The sequence below is a fragment of the Chiloscyllium plagiosum genome, unplaced genomic scaffold, assembly GCF_037043375.1.
Source record: "Chiloscyllium plagiosum isolate Xiang-an unplaced genomic scaffold, Cpla_swu_hap1 HiC_scaffold_43, whole genome shotgun sequence".
NCBI lineage: Eukaryota > Metazoa > Chordata > Chondrichthyes > Orectolobiformes > Hemiscylliidae > Chiloscyllium > Chiloscyllium plagiosum.
The window spans coordinates 35,667,773-35,684,052 of NW_028270181.1; positions in this window are offsets into that span (position 1 = coordinate 35,667,773).

Sequence of the window (16,280 nt, forward strand, 5' to 3'; positions counted from 1 at the left end):
TCGCCACCGGGCCCCACCTGTCGCCACCGGGCCCCACCTGTCGCCACCGGTCCCCATCCGTCGCCACCGGTCCCCATCCGTCGCCACCGGTCCCCATCCGTCGCCACCGGTCCCCATCCGTCGCCACCGGTCCCCATCTGTTGCCAGCAGTCCCCATCTGTCTCCACCAGGCCCCATCTGTCACGGCCAGTTCCAACCAGGCCCCATCTGTCGCCTCCAGGTCCCACCTGTCATCAACAGACGTCTCTTGTCGCCACCAGGCCCCACCCGTCACCACCAGGCCCCGTCCGTCACCACCTGGCCCCGTCCGTCGGCACCGATGCCCATCAGTCGTCATCGGGTCCCCATCTGTCTCCACCAGTCCCCAACTATCACCACCAGTCCCCATCTGTCGCCAACGATCCCCATCTGTTGCCACCGGGCTCCTTCTGTCGCCATCGGAACCCATCTGTCACCAGCAGGCCCAACTACATCCCATCTGACACCACCACGGCCCACCTGTCGCCACCACGACCCACCAGTCCACCTCTGTCTCCACCGGTCTCCACCTGTCTCCACTGGGCCCCACCCGTCGCCACTGGGCCCCACCCGTCGCCACCGGGCCCCACCCGTCGCCACCGGGCCCCACCCGTCGCCACCGGTCCCCACCCGTCGCCACCGGTCCCCACCCGTCGCCACCGGTCCCCACCCGTCGCCACCGGTCCCCATCCGTCGCCACCGGTCCCTGCCTGTCTCCACCGGGTCCCACCGGTCCCCACCTGTCGCCACCGGTCCCCACCTGTCGCCACCGGTGCCCATTTGTCGCCACCTGTCTCCACCAGTCCCCATCCGTCACCACCGGTCCGCATCCGTCGCCACCGTTCCCATCTGTTGCCAACAGTCCCCATCTGTCTGCACCTGTCCCCACCGGGCCCCATCTGTCACCACCAGGCCACATCTGTCATGACCAAATCCAAACAGGACCCACCTGTCGCCACCAGGCCCCATCTGTCGCCACCAGGCCCCATCTGTCGCCACCAGGCCCCATCTGTCGCCACCGGGCCCCATCCGTCACCACCAGGCCCAACCAGGACCCACCTGTCGCCACCACGACCCATCTGTCTCCACCGGGTCCCACCGGTCCCCATCTGTCGCCACCAGACCCCATCAGTCCCCAACTATCACCACCGGGCCCCACCTGTTGCCACACGTTGCCAACTATCACATCCAGTCCCCACCTGACGCCACCGGTCCCCACCTATCGCCACCGGTCCCCACCTATCGCCACCGGTCCCCACCTGTCGCCACCGGTCCCCACCTGTCGCCACCGGTCACCATTTGTCGCCACCATGCCCCATCTGTCTCCACCAGTCACCACCGGGCCCCATCCGTCGCCACCAGTCCCAACCAGGACCCACCTGTCGCCACCACGACCCATCTGTCTCCACCGGGTCCCACCGGTCCCCATCTGTCGCTACCAGACCCCATCAGTCCCCAACTATCACCACCGGGCCCCACCTGTTGCCACCAGTTGCCAACTATCACATCCAGTCCCCATCTGTCTCCACCAGTCCCCATCTGCCCCGGTCCCCGCCTGTCGCCACCGGTCCCCATCTGCCCCGGTCCCCGCCTGTCGCCATCCGTCGTCACCGGTCGCCATCCGTTGCCAGCAGTCCCCATCTGTGTCCACCAGTCCCCACCAGGCCCCATCTTGTCACGACCAAGTCCAACCAGGACCCATCCGTCGCCACCAGGCCCCATCAGTCCTCAACTATCACCACCAATACCCATCTGTCTCCACCGGGCCCCATCTGTCGCCACCGGGTCCCACCAGGCAGCATTCGTTGCCAGCACACCCCATCTGTCACCACCAGGCCCCATCTGTCACCACCGGTCCCCATAAGTCGCCAACGGTCCCCATCTGTTGCCACCAGGCCCAACCACGCCCCATCTGTCGCCACGGGTGCACATCTGTCGCCACGGGTGCCCATCTGTCGCCACCAGGCCCCATCTGTCGCCACCGGGTCCCATCTGTCACCACCAGGCCCAACCACGCCCCATCTGTCGCCACCAGGACCCACCTGTCTACACCAGGTTCCACCGGTCCCCACCCGTCGCCACCGGTCCCCACCCGTCGCCTCCGGTCCCCACCCGTCGCCACCGGTCCCCACCCGTCGCCACCAGGACCCACCTGTCTACACCGGGTTCCACCTGTCACCACCGGTCCCCACCAGTTGCCACCACGCCCCACCTGTCGCTACCAGCACCCACCTGTCTCCACCGGGCCCTATCCGTCGCCACCAGGCCCAACCAGTACCCACCTGTCTCCACCAGTACCCACCTGTCTCCACCAGTACCCACCTGTCTCCACCAGTACCCACCTGTCTCCACCAGGCCCCATCTGTCGCCACCGGTCCCCATCAGTTGCCACCGGTCCCCATCAGTTGCCACAGGTCACCATTTGTCGCCACCATGCCCCACCTGTCTCCACCAGTCCCCACCGGGCCCCATCCGTCGCCACCAGGCACAACCAGGACCCACCTGTCTCCACCAATCCCCAACTATCGCCACCGGTCCCCATCCCTCGCCACCGGTCCCCATCTGTTGCCAGCAGTCCCGATCTGTCTCCACCAGTCCCTACCAGGCCCCATCTGTCACGACCAGTTCCAACCAGGCCCCATCTGTCACCACCAGGCCCCACCTGTCATCACCAGTCGTCTCCTGTCGCCACTAGGCCCCGTCGGTCGCCACCAGTCCCCATCAGACGCCACCGGTCTCCACCAGTCCCCACCTGTCCCCACCAGTCCCAACCACACCACATCCGTCGCCAGAACTCTCCATCCGTCGCCACCGGGCCCCATCTGTCGCCACTAGGCCCCGTCCGTCGCCACTAGGCCCCGTCAGTCCACAACTATCGCCACCGATACCCATCTGTCGCCACCAGTACCCACCTGTCTCCACCGGGTCCCACCAGGCCTCATTCGTCGCCAGCACAGCCCATCCGTCGCCACCGGTCCCCATCTGTCACCACCAGGCACAACCACACCCCATCTGTCGCTACCGGGCCCCATCTGTCACCACCAGGCCCAACCACGCCCAATCTGTCGCCACCAGGCCCAACCAGGCCCCATCTGTCGCCACCAGTACCCACCTGTCTCCACCGGGTCCCACCAGGCCGCATTCGTCGCCAGCACACCCCATCTGTCACCACTGGTCCCCATCTGTCGCCACCGGTCCCAACCACGCCCCATCTGTCGCCACCGGTCCCAACCACGCCCCATCTGTCGCCACCGGGCCCCCATCTGTCGCCACCGGGCCCCCATCTGTCGCCACCGGGCCCTCATCTGTCACCACCGGGCCCCCATCTGTCACCACCAGGCCCAACCACGACCCACCTGTCGCCACCACGACCCACCTGTCTCCACCAGAACCCACCTGTCGCCACCAGGACCCACCAGTCGCCACCACACCCCACCGGTCCCCACCGGTCTCCACCGGTCCCCACCGGTCTCCACCTGTCACCACAAGTCCCCATCAGTCCCCAACTATCACCACCGGTCTCCACCTGTCGCCACCTGTCTCCACATGTCTCCACCGGGCCCCACCTGTCTCCACCGGTCCCCATCTTTCGCCACCAGGCCCCACTTGTCGCCACCACGACCCACCTGTCTCCACCGGGTCCCACCGGCCCACACCTGTCGCCACCGGTCCCCACCTGTCTCCAGGACCCACCTGTCGCCACCAGTCCCCATTTGTCGCCACCATGCCCCACCTGTCTCCACCAGTCCCCACCAGGCCCCATCCCGCTCCACCAGGCCCCACCTGCCTCCACCAGGCCCCACCTGTCTCCACCAGGCCCCACCTGTCTCCACCAGGCCCCATCAGTCGCCACAGGTCACCATTTGTCACCACCATGCCCCACCTGTCTCCACCAGTCCCCACCTGGCCCCATCCGTCACCACCAGGCCCCATCAGTCGCCAACTGGCCCAACTAGGACCCACCTGTCGCCATTAGGACCCTCCTGTCACCACCTGTCTCCACCAGTCTCCAATTATCGCCACCGGTCCCCATCCGTCGCCACCGGCCCCATCTGTTGCCAGCAGTCCCCATCTGTCTCCACCAGTCCCCATCTGTCACAACCAGTTCCAACCAGGCCCCATCTGTTGCCACCATGCCCCACCTGTCATCACCAGTCGTCTCCTGTCGCCACCAGGCCCCGTCGGTCGCCACCTGGCCCCATCCGTCGGCACCAGTCCCCATGAGATGCCACCGGTCCCCATTAGTCGTCATCGGGTCCCCATCTGTCGCCACCGGTCCTCATCTGTCGCCACCGGGCCCCATCAGTCCCCAACTATCACCACCGGTCCCCATCTGTCGCCAACATCCCCATCTGTCGCCACCGGGCCCCATCAGTCCCCATCTGTCGCCACCGGTCCCCACCTGTCGCCACCGGGCCCCACCTGTCGCCACCACGACCCACCTGTCGCCACCAGGACCCACCTGTCTCCACCGGATCTCACCGGTCCCCATCTGTCGCCACCAGTCCTCATCAGCCCCCAACTATCACCACCAGGTCCAACCTGTTGCCACCAGTCGCCAACTATCACATCCAGTCCCCATCTGTCGCCACCGGTCCCCACCTGTCGCCACCGGGCCCCATCTGTCACCACAAGTCCCCATCAGTCCCCAACTATTTCCACCAGTCTCCACCTGTCTCCACATGTCGCCACCGGGCCCCACCTGTCTCCACCGGTCCCCATCTTTCGCCACCAGGCCCAACCAGGCCCCACTTGTCGCCACCACGACCCACCTGTCTCCACCGGGTCCCACCGGTCCACACCTGTCGCCACCGGTCCCCACCTGTCTCCAGGACCCACCTGTCGCCACCAGTCCCCATTTGTCGCCACCATGCCCCACCTGTCTCCACCAGGCCCCATCCCGCCCCACCAGGACCCAACTGTCGTCACCAGGACCCACCTGTCACCACCAGGACCCACCAATCCCCATCCGTTGCCACTGGTCCCTATCCGTCGCCACCGGGCCCCATCTGTCGCCACCAGGCCCCATCTTTCACGACCAAGTCCAACCAGGCCCCATCCGTCGCCACCAGGCCCCGTCCGTCGCCACCAGGCCCCGTCCGTCGCCACCAGGCCCCGTCCGTCGGCACCGGTCCCCATCAGTCGCCATCGGGTCTCAATCTGTTCCACCAGTCCCCATCAGTCGCCACCGGGCCCCATCTGTCGCCACCAGGTCCAACCACACCCCACCAGTCACCACCACGACCCATCTGTCACCACCTGGTCCCACCGGTCCCCACCATTTGCCACCAGGCCCCACCTGTCTCCACCGGACCCCATCCGTCGCCACCGGTCCCCAACTGTTGCCAGCAGTCCCCATCTATCTCCACCAGTCCCCAACGGTCCCCATCTATCGGCAGCAGGTCCCATCTGTCACGATCAGGCCCAACCAGGCCCCAACTGTCACCACCTGGCCCCACCTGTCTCCACCAGTCGCCGCCAGGCCCCGTCCGTCGCCAACAGGCCGCGACCGTCGCCATCAGTCCCCATCTAACACCGGTCCCCATCAGTCGCCACCAGACCCCATCAGTCCCCATCTGTCGCCACCGGTCCCCATCTGCCACCGGTCCCCGCCTGTCGCCACCAGGACCCATCAGTCCCCACCTGTCTCCACCGGGCCCCGTCCGTCTCCACCGGGCCCCGTCCGTCGCCACCTGGCCCCATCCGTCGGCACCAATGCCCATCAGTCGTCATCGGGTCCCCATCTGTCTCCACCAGTCCCCAACAATCACCACCAGTCCCCATCTGTCGCCTAGGAACTCCATCTGTCGCCACCGGCCTCATCTGTCACCAGCAGGCCCAACCACACCCCATCTGACACCACCACGACCCACCAGTCCACCTCTGTCGCCACCAGTCCCTGTCAGTCACCAACTATCACCACCGGTCTCCGCCTGTCGCCACCGGGACCCACATGTCGCCACCGGGCCCCACATGTCGCCACCGGGCCCCATCTGTCGCCACCAGGCCCAACCAGGCCCCACCTGTCGCCACCAGTCCCCATTTGTCGCCACCAGGCCCCATCTGTCGCCACCAGGCCCCATCTGTCGCCACCAGGCCCCATCTGTCGCCACCGGGCCCCATCCGTCACCACCAGGCCCAACCAGGACCCACCTGTCGCCACCACGACCCATCTGTCTCCACCGGGTCCCACCGGTCCCCATCTGTCGCCACCAGACCCCATCAGTCCCCAACTATCACCACCGGGCCCCACCTGTTGCCACACGTTGCCAACTATCACATCCAGTCCCCACCTGACGCCACCGGTCCCCACCTATCGCCACCGGTCCCCACCTATCGCCACCGGTCCCCACCTGTCGCCACCGGTCCCCACCTGTCGCCACCGGTCACCATTTGTCGCCACCATGCCCCATCTGTCTCCACCAGTCACCACCGGGCCCCATCCGTCGCCACCAGTCCCAACCAGGACCCACCTGTCGCCACCACGACCCATCTGTCTCCACCGGGTCCCACCGGTCCCCATCTGTCGCTACCAGACCCCATCAGTCCCCAACTATCACCACCGGGCCCCACCTGTTGCCACCAGTTGCCAACTATCACATCCAGTCCCCATCTGTCTCCACCAGTCCCCATCTGCCCCGGTCCCCGCCTGTCGCCACCGGTCCCCATCTGCCCCGGTCCCCGCCTGTCGCCATCCGTCGTCACCGGTCGCCATCCGTTGCCAGCAGTCCCCATCTGTGTCCACCAGTCCCCACCAGGCCCCATCTTGTCACGACCAAGTCCAACCAGGACCCATCCGTCGCCACCAGGCCCCATCAGTCCTCAACTATCACCACCAATACCCATCTGTCTCCACCGGGCCCCATCTGTCGCCACCGGGTCCCACCAGGCAGCATTCGTTGCCAGCACACCCCATCTGTCACCACCAGGCCCCATCTGTCACCACCGGTCCCCATAAGTCGCCAACGGTCCCCATCTGTTGCCACCAGGCCCAACCACGCCCCATCTGTCGCCACGGGTGCACATCTGTCGCCACGGGTGCCCATCTGTCGCCACCAGGCCCCATCTGTCGCCACCGGGTCCCATCTGTCACCACCAGGCCCAACCACGCCCCATCTGTCGCCACCAGGACCCACCTGTCTACACCAGGTTCCACCGGTCCCCACCCGTCGCCACCGGTCCCCACCCGTCGCCTCCGGTCCCCACCCGTCGCCACCGGTCCCCACCCGTCGCCACCAGGACCCACCTGTCTACACCGGGTTCCACCTGTCACCACCGGTCCCCACCAGTTGCCACCACGCCCCACCTGTCGCTACCAGCACCCACCTGTCTCCACCGGGCCCTATCCGTCGCCACCAGGCCCAACCAGTACCCACCTGTCTCCACCAGTACCCACCTGTCTCCACCAGTACCCACCTGTCTCCACCAGTACCCACCTGTCTCCACCAGGCCCCATCTGTCGCCACCGGTCCCCATCAGTTGCCACCGGTCCCCATCAGTTGCCACAGGTCACCATTTGTCGCCACCATGCCCCACCTGTCTCCACCAGTCCCCACCGGGCCCCATCCGTCGCCACCAGGCACAACCAGGACCCACCTGTCTCCACCAATCCCCAACTATCGCCACCGGTCCCCATCCCTCGCCACCGGTCCCCATCTGTTGCCAGCAGTCCCGATCTGTCTCCACCAGTCCCTACCAGGCCCCATCTGTCACGACCAGTTCCAACCAGGCCCCATCTGTCACCACCAGGCCCCACCTGTCATCACCAGTCGTCTCCTGTCGCCACTAGGCCCCGTCGGTCGCCACCAGTCCCCATCAGACGCCACCGGTCTCCACCAGTCCCCACCTGTCCCCACCAGTCCCAACCACACCACATCCGTCGCCAGAACTCTCCATCCGTCGCCACCGGGCCCCATCTGTCGCCACTAGGCCCCGTCCGTCGCCACTAGGCCCCGTCAGTCCACAACTATCGCCACCGATACCCATCTGTCGCCACCAGTACCCACCTGTCTCCACCGGGTCCCACCAGGCCTCATTCGTCGCCAGCACAGCCCATCCGTCGCCACCGGTCCCCATCTGTCACCACCAGGCACAACCACACCCCATCTGTCGCTACCGGGCCCCATCTGTCACCACCAGGCCCAACCACGCCCAATCTGTCGCCACCAGGCCCAACCAGGCCCCATCTGTCGCCACCAGTACCCACCTGTCTCCACCGGGTCCCACCAGGCCGCATTCGTCGCCAGCACACCCCATCTGTCACCACTGGTCCCCATCTGTCGCCACCGGTCCCAACCACGCCCCATCTGTCGCCACCGGTCCCAACCACGCCCCATCTGTCGCCACCGGGCCCCCATCTGTCGCCACCGGGCCCCCATCTGTCGCCACCGGGCCCTCATCTGTCACCACCGGGCCCCCATCTGTCACCACCAGGCCCAACCACGACCCACCTGTCGCCACCACGACCCACCTGTCTCCACCAGAACCCACCTGTCGCCACCAGGACCCACCAGTCGCCACCACACCCCACCGGTCCCCACCGGTCTCCACCGGTCCCCACCGGTCTCCACCTGTCACCACAAGTCCCCATCAGTCCCCAACTATCACCACCGGTCTCCACCTGTCGCCACCTGTCTCCACATGTCTCCACCGGGCCCCACCTGTCTCCACCGGTCCCCATCTTTCGCCACCAGGCCCCACTTGTCGCCACCACGACCCACCTGTCTCCACCGGGTCCCACCGGCCCACACCTGTCGCCACCGGTCCCCACCTGTCTCCAGGACCCACCTGTCGCCACCAGTCCCCATTTGTCGCCACCATGCCCCACCTGTCTCCACCAGTCCCCACCAGGCCCCATCCCGCTCCACCAGGCCCCACCTGCCTCCACCAGGCCCCACCTGTCTCCACCAGGCCCCACCTGTCTCCACCAGGCCCCATCAGTCGCCACAGGTCACCATTTGTCACCACCATGCCCCACCTGTCTCCACCAGTCCCCACCTGGCCCCATCCGTCACCACCAGGCCCCATCAGTCGCCAACTGGCCCAACTAGGACCCACCTGTCGCCATTAGGACCCTCCTGTCACCACCTGTCTCCACCAGTCTCCAATTATCGCCACCGGTCCCCATCCGTCGCCACCGGCCCCATCTGTTGCCAGCAGTCCCCATCTGTCTCCACCAGTCCCCATCTGTCACAACCAGTTCCAACCAGGCCCCATCTGTTGCCACCATGCCCCACCTGTCATCACCAGTCGTCTCCTGTCGCCACCAGGCCCCGTCGGTCGCCACCTGGCCCCATCCGTCGGCACCAGTCCCCATGAGATGCCACCGGTCCCCATTAGTCGTCATCGGGTCCCCATCTGTCGCCACCGGTCCTCATCTGTCGCCACCGGGCCCCATCAGTCCCCAACTATCACCACCGGTCCCCATCTGTCGCCAACATCCCCATCTGTCGCCACCGGGCCCCATCAGTCCCCATCTGTCGCCACCGGTCCCCACCTGTCGCCACCGGGCCCCACCTGTCGCCACCACGACCCACCTGTCGCCACCAGGACCCACCTGTCTCCACCGGATCTCACCGGTCCCCATCTGTCGCCACCAGTCCTCATCAGCCCCCAACTATCACCACCAGGTCCAACCTGTTGCCACCAGTCGCCAACTATCACATCCAGTCCCCATCTGTCGCCACCGGTCCCCACCTGTCGCCACCGGGCCCCATCTGTCACCACAAGTCCCCATCAGTCCCCAACTATTTCCACCAGTCTCCACCTGTCTCCACATGTCGCCACCGGGCCCCACCTGTCTCCACCGGTCCCCATCTTTCGCCACCAGGCCCAACCAGGCCCCACTTGTCGCCACCACGACCCACCTGTCTCCACCGGGTCCCACCGGTCCACACCTGTCGCCACCGGTCCCCACCTGTCTCCAGGACCCACCTGTCGCCACCAGTCCCCATTTGTCGCCACCATGCCCCACCTGTCTCCACCAGGCCCCATCCCGCCCCACCAGGACCCAACTGTCGTCACCAGGACCCACCTGTCACCACCAGGACCCACCAATCCCCATCCGTTGCCACTGGTCCCTATCCGTCGCCACCGGGCCCCATCTGTCGCCACCAGGCCCCATCTTTCACGACCAAGTCCAACCAGGCCCCATCCGTCGCCACCAGGCCCCGTCCGTCGCCACCAGGCCCCGTCCGTCGCCACCAGGCCCCGTCCGTCGGCACCGGTCCCCATCAGTCGCCATCGGGTCTCAATCTGTTCCACCAGTCCCCATCAGTCGCCACCGGGCCCCATCTGTCGCCACCAGGTCCAACCACACCCCACCAGTCACCACCACGACCCATCTGTCACCACCTGGTCCCACCGGTCCCCACCATTTGCCACCAGGCCCCACCTGTCTCCACCGGACCCCATCCGTCGCCACCGGTCCCCAACTGTTGCCAGCAGTCCCCATCTATCTCCACCAGTCCCCAACGGTCCCCATCTATCGGCAGCAGGTCCCATCTGTCACGATCAGGCCCAACCAGGCCCCAACTGTCACCACCTGGCCCCACCTGTCTCCACCAGTCGCCGCCAGGCCCCGTCCGTCGCCAACAGGCCGCGACCGTCGCCATCAGTCCCCATCTAACACCGGTCCCCATCAGTCGCCACCAGACCCCATCAGTCCCCATCTGTCGCCACCGGTCCCCATCTGCCACCGGTCCCCGCCTGTCGCCACCAGGACCCATCAGTCCCCACCTGTCTCCACCGGGCCCCGTCCGTCTCCACCGGGCCCCGTCCGTCGCCACCTGGCCCCATCCGTCGGCACCAATGCCCATCAGTCGTCATCGGGTCCCCATCTGTCTCCACCAGTCCCCAACAATCACCACCAGTCCCCATCTGTCGCCTAGGAACTCCATCTGTCGCCACCGGCCTCATCTGTCACCAGCAGGCCCAACCACACCCCATCTGACACCACCACGACCCACCAGTCCACCTCTGTCGCCACCAGTCCCTGTCAGTCACCAACTATCACCACCGGTCTCCGCCTGTCGCCACCGGGACCCACATGTCGCCACCGGGCCCCACATGTCGCCACCGGGCCCCATCTGTCGCCACCAGGCCCAACCAGGCCCCACCTGTCGCCACCAGTCCCCATTTGTCGCCACCATGCCCCACCTGTCTCCACCAGTCCCCACCAGGCCCCATCCCGCTCCACCAGGCCCCACCTGCCTCCACCAGGCCCCACCTGTCTCCACCAGGCCCCACCTGTCTCCACCAGGCCCCATCAGTCGCCACAGGTCACCATTTGTCACCACCATGCCCCACCTGTCTCCACCAGTCCCCACCTGGCCCCATCCGTCACCACCAGGCCCCATCAGTCGCCAACTGGCCCAACTAGGACCCACCTGTCGCCATTAGGACCCTCCTGTCACCACCTGTCTCCACCAGTCTCCAATTATCGCCACCGGTCCCCATCCGTCGCCACCGGCCCCATCTGTTGCCAGCAGTCCCCATCTGTCTCCACCAGTCCCCATCTGTCACAACCAGTTCCAACCAGGCCCCATCTGTTGCCACCATGCCCCACCTGTCATCACCAGTCGTCTCCTGTCGCCACCAGGCCCCGTCGGTCGCCACCTGGCCCCATCCGTCGGCACCAGTCCCCATGAGATGCCACCGGTCCCCATTAGTCGTCATCGGGTCCCCATCTGTCGCCACCGGTCCTCATCTGTCGCCACCGGGCCCCATCAGTCCCCAACTATCACCACCGGTCCCCATCTGTCGCCAACATCCCCATCTGTCGCCACCGGGCCCCATCAGTCCCCATCTGTCGCCACCGGTCCCCACCTGTCGCCACCGGGCCCCACCTGTCGCCACCACGACCCACCTGTCGCCACCAGGACCCACCTGTCTCCACCGGATCTCACCGGTCCCCATCTGTCGCCACCAGTCCTCATCAGCCCCCAACTATCACCACCAGGTCCAACCTGTTGCCACCAGTCGCCAACTATCACATCCAGTCCCCATCTGTCGCCACCGGTCCCCACCTGTCGCCACCGGGCCCCATCTGTCACCACAAGTCCCCATCAGTCCCCAACTATTTCCACCAGTCTCCACCTGTCTCCACATGTCGCCACCGGGCCCCACCTGTCTCCACCGGTCCCCATCTTTCGCCACCAGGCCCAACCAGGCCCCACTTGTCGCCACCACGACCCACCTGTCTCCACCGGGTCCCACCGGTCCACACCTGTCGCCACCGGTCCCCACCTGTCTCCAGGACCCACCTGTCGCCACCAGTCCCCATTTGTCGCCACCATGCCCCACCTGTCTCCACCAGGCCCCATCCCGCCCCACCAGGACCCAACTGTCGTCACCAGGACCCACCTGTCACCACCAGGACCCACCAATCCCCATCCGTTGCCACTGGTCCCTATCCGTCGCCACCGGGCCCCATCTGTCGCCACCAGGCCCCATCTTTCACGACCAAGTCCAACCAGGCCCCATCCGTCGCCACCAGGCCCCGTCCGTCGCCACCAGGCCCCGTCCGTCGCCACCAGGCCCCGTCCGTCGGCACCGGTCCCCATCAGTCGCCATCGGGTCTCAATCTGTTCCACCAGTCCCCATCAGTCGCCACCGGGCCCCATCTGTCGCCACCAGGTCCAACCACACCCCACCAGTCACCACCACGACCCATCTGTCACCACCTGGTCCCACCGGTCCCCACCATTTGCCACCAGGCCCCACCTGTCTCCACCGGACCCCATCCGTCGCCACCGGTCCCCAACTGTTGCCAGCAGTCCCCATCTATCTCCACCAGTCCCCAACGGTCCCCATCTATCGGCAGCAGGTCCCATCTGTCACGATCAGGCCCAACCAGGCCCCAACTGTCACCACCTGGCCCCACCTGTCTCCACCAGTCGCCGCCAGGCCCCGTCCGTCGCCAACAGGCCGCGTCCGTCGCCATCAGTCCCCATCTAACACCGGTCCCCACCAGTCGCCACCAGACCCCATCAGTCCCCATCTGTCGCCACCGGTCCCCATCTGCCACCGGTCCCCGCCTGTCGCCACCAGGACCCATCAGTCCCCACCTGTCTCCACCGGGCCCCGTCCGTCTCCACCGGGCCCCGTCCGTCGCCACCTGGCCCCATCCGTCGGCACCAATGCCCATCAGTCGTCATCGGGTCCCCATCTGTCTCCACCAGTCCCCAACAATCACCACCAGTCCCCATCTGTCGCCTAGGAACTCCATCTGTCGCCACCGGCCTCATCTGTCACCAGCAGGCCCAACCACACCCCATCTGACACCACCACGACCCACCAGTCCACCTCTGTCGCCACCAGTCCCTGTCAGTCACCAACTATCACCACCGGTCTCCGCCTGTCGCCACCGGGCCCCACATGTCGCCACCGGGCCCCACATGTCGCCACCGGGCCCCATCTGTCGCCACCAGGCCCAACCAGGCCCCACTTGTCGCCACCACGACCTACCTGTCTCCACCGGGTCCCACCTGTCCCCACCTGTCGCCACCGGTCCCCACCTGTCGCCACAGGTGCCCATTTGTTGCCACGTGTCTCCACCCGTCCCCATCCGTCGCCACCGGTCCCCATCTGTTGCCAACAGTCCCCATCTGTCTGCACCTGTCCCCACCAGGCCCCATCTGTCGCCACCAGGCCCCATCTGTCTCGACCAAATCTGGTGACAGATGAGGGCCCCCTCCGTCACCGCAGGCCTGCTCCGTCGCCACCAGGCACCCTCCGTCTGAACCGGTCCCCATCAGTCGTCATCGGGTCTCCACCTGTCTCCACCGGGCCCCATCTGTCGCCACCAGGCCCCATCCGTCGCCAACAGTCGCCACCACCGGTCCCCGTCCGTCGCCACCGGTCCCCGTCCGTCGCCACTGGTCCCCATCTGTCGCCACCGGTCCCCGCCTGTCGCCACCAGGCCTCACCAGTCCCCACCTTTCACCACCAGGACCCACCTGTCTCCACCGGGTTCCACCAGGCCCCACGAATCTCCACTAGGACCCATCTGTCGCCACCAGGCCCCACCTGTCTCCAACAGTCGTCTCCTGTCGCCACCCGGCCCCGTCCGTCGCCACCCGGTCCCCACCTATCTCCACCGGTCCCCATCCGTTGCTACCGGACCTCATCCGTCACCGCCGACCCCATCCATTGCCACCAGTTCCCGTCTGTCGCCACCAAGTGTCGCTGGTTACTAATTTGTACTGACCCAAAAAAATTCTAAGTGTCACTGGTTACTCATTTCTCATTTTCAAACGTTTTTCTAGTTACTGATTTCTCATTTTCGGGCATTTGTCTAAGTTTTGCTGGTTACTGATTTCTTCTTTTTGGGCATTTTTTCAAGTTTTTCTGGTTACTGATTTCCCACCGTGGGAAATGCGTCAAACTCGAAGGCGAGACCGTCGGCAGCATCGCCCGGTCAAACCCGGCCGGACTACCCGGCTTAGAAGTCTCAAAGTCGGTATGAGCAGTCAAGTTAGCTCCTATCACAGTTTGGACCACTTGCCAACGTTGGAAATGCACGAACATCGGCCTGAACACGGGGGCCGGTCCGCCCTCGAAGGCGAGACCCCGGCAGAACCGCCGGGTTAAACCCGGCTGAGATCCCCGGCCCCGAGCACTCAAAGTCGGTATGAGCAGTCAAGTTCGCTCCCATCACAATTTGGACCACTTGCCAACGCTCAAAATGCATGAAAATCGGCCTGAACATGGGGGCCCGTCCGCTCTCGAAGGCGAGACCGTCGGCAGAACCGCCGGGTCAAATCCGGCTGCGCTACCCGGCCCCGAAGTCTCAAAGTCGGTATGAGTAGTCAAGTTCGCTCCCTTCTCAGTTTGTACCACTTGCCACCGCTGGAAATGCATGAAAGTCGGACAGAACGCGGGGGCCGGTCCGCCCTCGAAGGCTAGACCGTCGGCAGAACCGCCGGGTCAAACCCGGCTGAGCTACCCAGCTTAGAAGTCTCAAAGTCGGTATGAGCAGTCACATTCGCTCCCATCATAAGTTGGACCACTTGCCAACGTTGGAAATGCATGAAACTCGGCCTGAACACGGGGCAGCATCCGCCCTCGAAGGCGAAACCGTCGGCAGAACCGCCAGGTGATATCTGGCTGCGCTAGCCGGCCCCGAGCACTCAACGTCGGTATGAGCAGTCAAGTTCGCTCCCATCACAATGTGGACCACTTGCCAACGTTGGAAATGCATGAAAATTGGCCTGAACGCGGGGCAGCGTCCGCTCCCGAAGGCGAGACTGTCGGCAGAACCGCCGGGTCAAACCCGGCTGAGCTACCCGGCTTATAAGTCTCAAATTCGGTATGAGCAGTCAAGTTCGCTCCCTTCGCAGTTTGGGCCACTTGCCACCGTTGGAAATGCATGAAACTTGGCCTGAACACGGGGGCCGGTCCGCCCTCGAAGGCGAGACCATCGGCAGAACCGCCGGGTCAAATCGACCGGGCTACCCGGCCCCGAAGTCTCAAAGTCGGTATGAGCAGTCACGTTCGCTCCCATCACAGTTTGGACCACTTGCAACCGCTGGAAATGCATGAAACTCGGCCTGAACACGGGGGCCGGTCCGCCCTCGAAGGCGAGACCGTCGGCAGAACTGCCGGGTCAAACCCGGCTGAGCTACACAGCTTTGAAGTCTCAAAGTCGGTATGAGCAGTCAAGGTCGCTCCCATCACAATTTGGACCACTTGCCAACATTGGAAATGCATGAAACTCGGCCTGAACATGGGGGTCGGCCCGCCCTCGAAGGCGAGACCGACGGCAGAACCGCCCGGTCAAATCCAACCGGTCTACCCGGCCCCGAAGTCTCAAAGTCGGTATGAGCAGTCAAGTTCGCTCCCATCACAATGTGGACCACTTGCCAACGTTGGAAATGCATGAAATTCGGACTGAACACGGGGCAGCATCTGCCCTCGAAGGCGAGACCGTCGGCAGAACCGCAGGGTCAAATCTGACCGGGCTACCCAGCTTAGAGGTCTCAAAGTCGGTATGAGCAATCAAGTTCGCTCCCTTCTCAGTTTGGACCACTTGCCAACGTTGGAAATGCATGAAAGTCGGCCTGAACACGGGGCCGGTCCGCACTCGACGACGAGTCTGTCGGCAGAACTGCCGGGTCAAACCCGGCTGAGCTAACCGGCTTAGAAGTCTCAAAGTCAGCATGAGCAGTCAAGTTCGCTCCCATCACGAATTGGACCACTTGCCAACGTTGGAAATGCATGAAAATCAGCCTGAACGCGGGGTCCGGCGCGCTTTCGAAGGC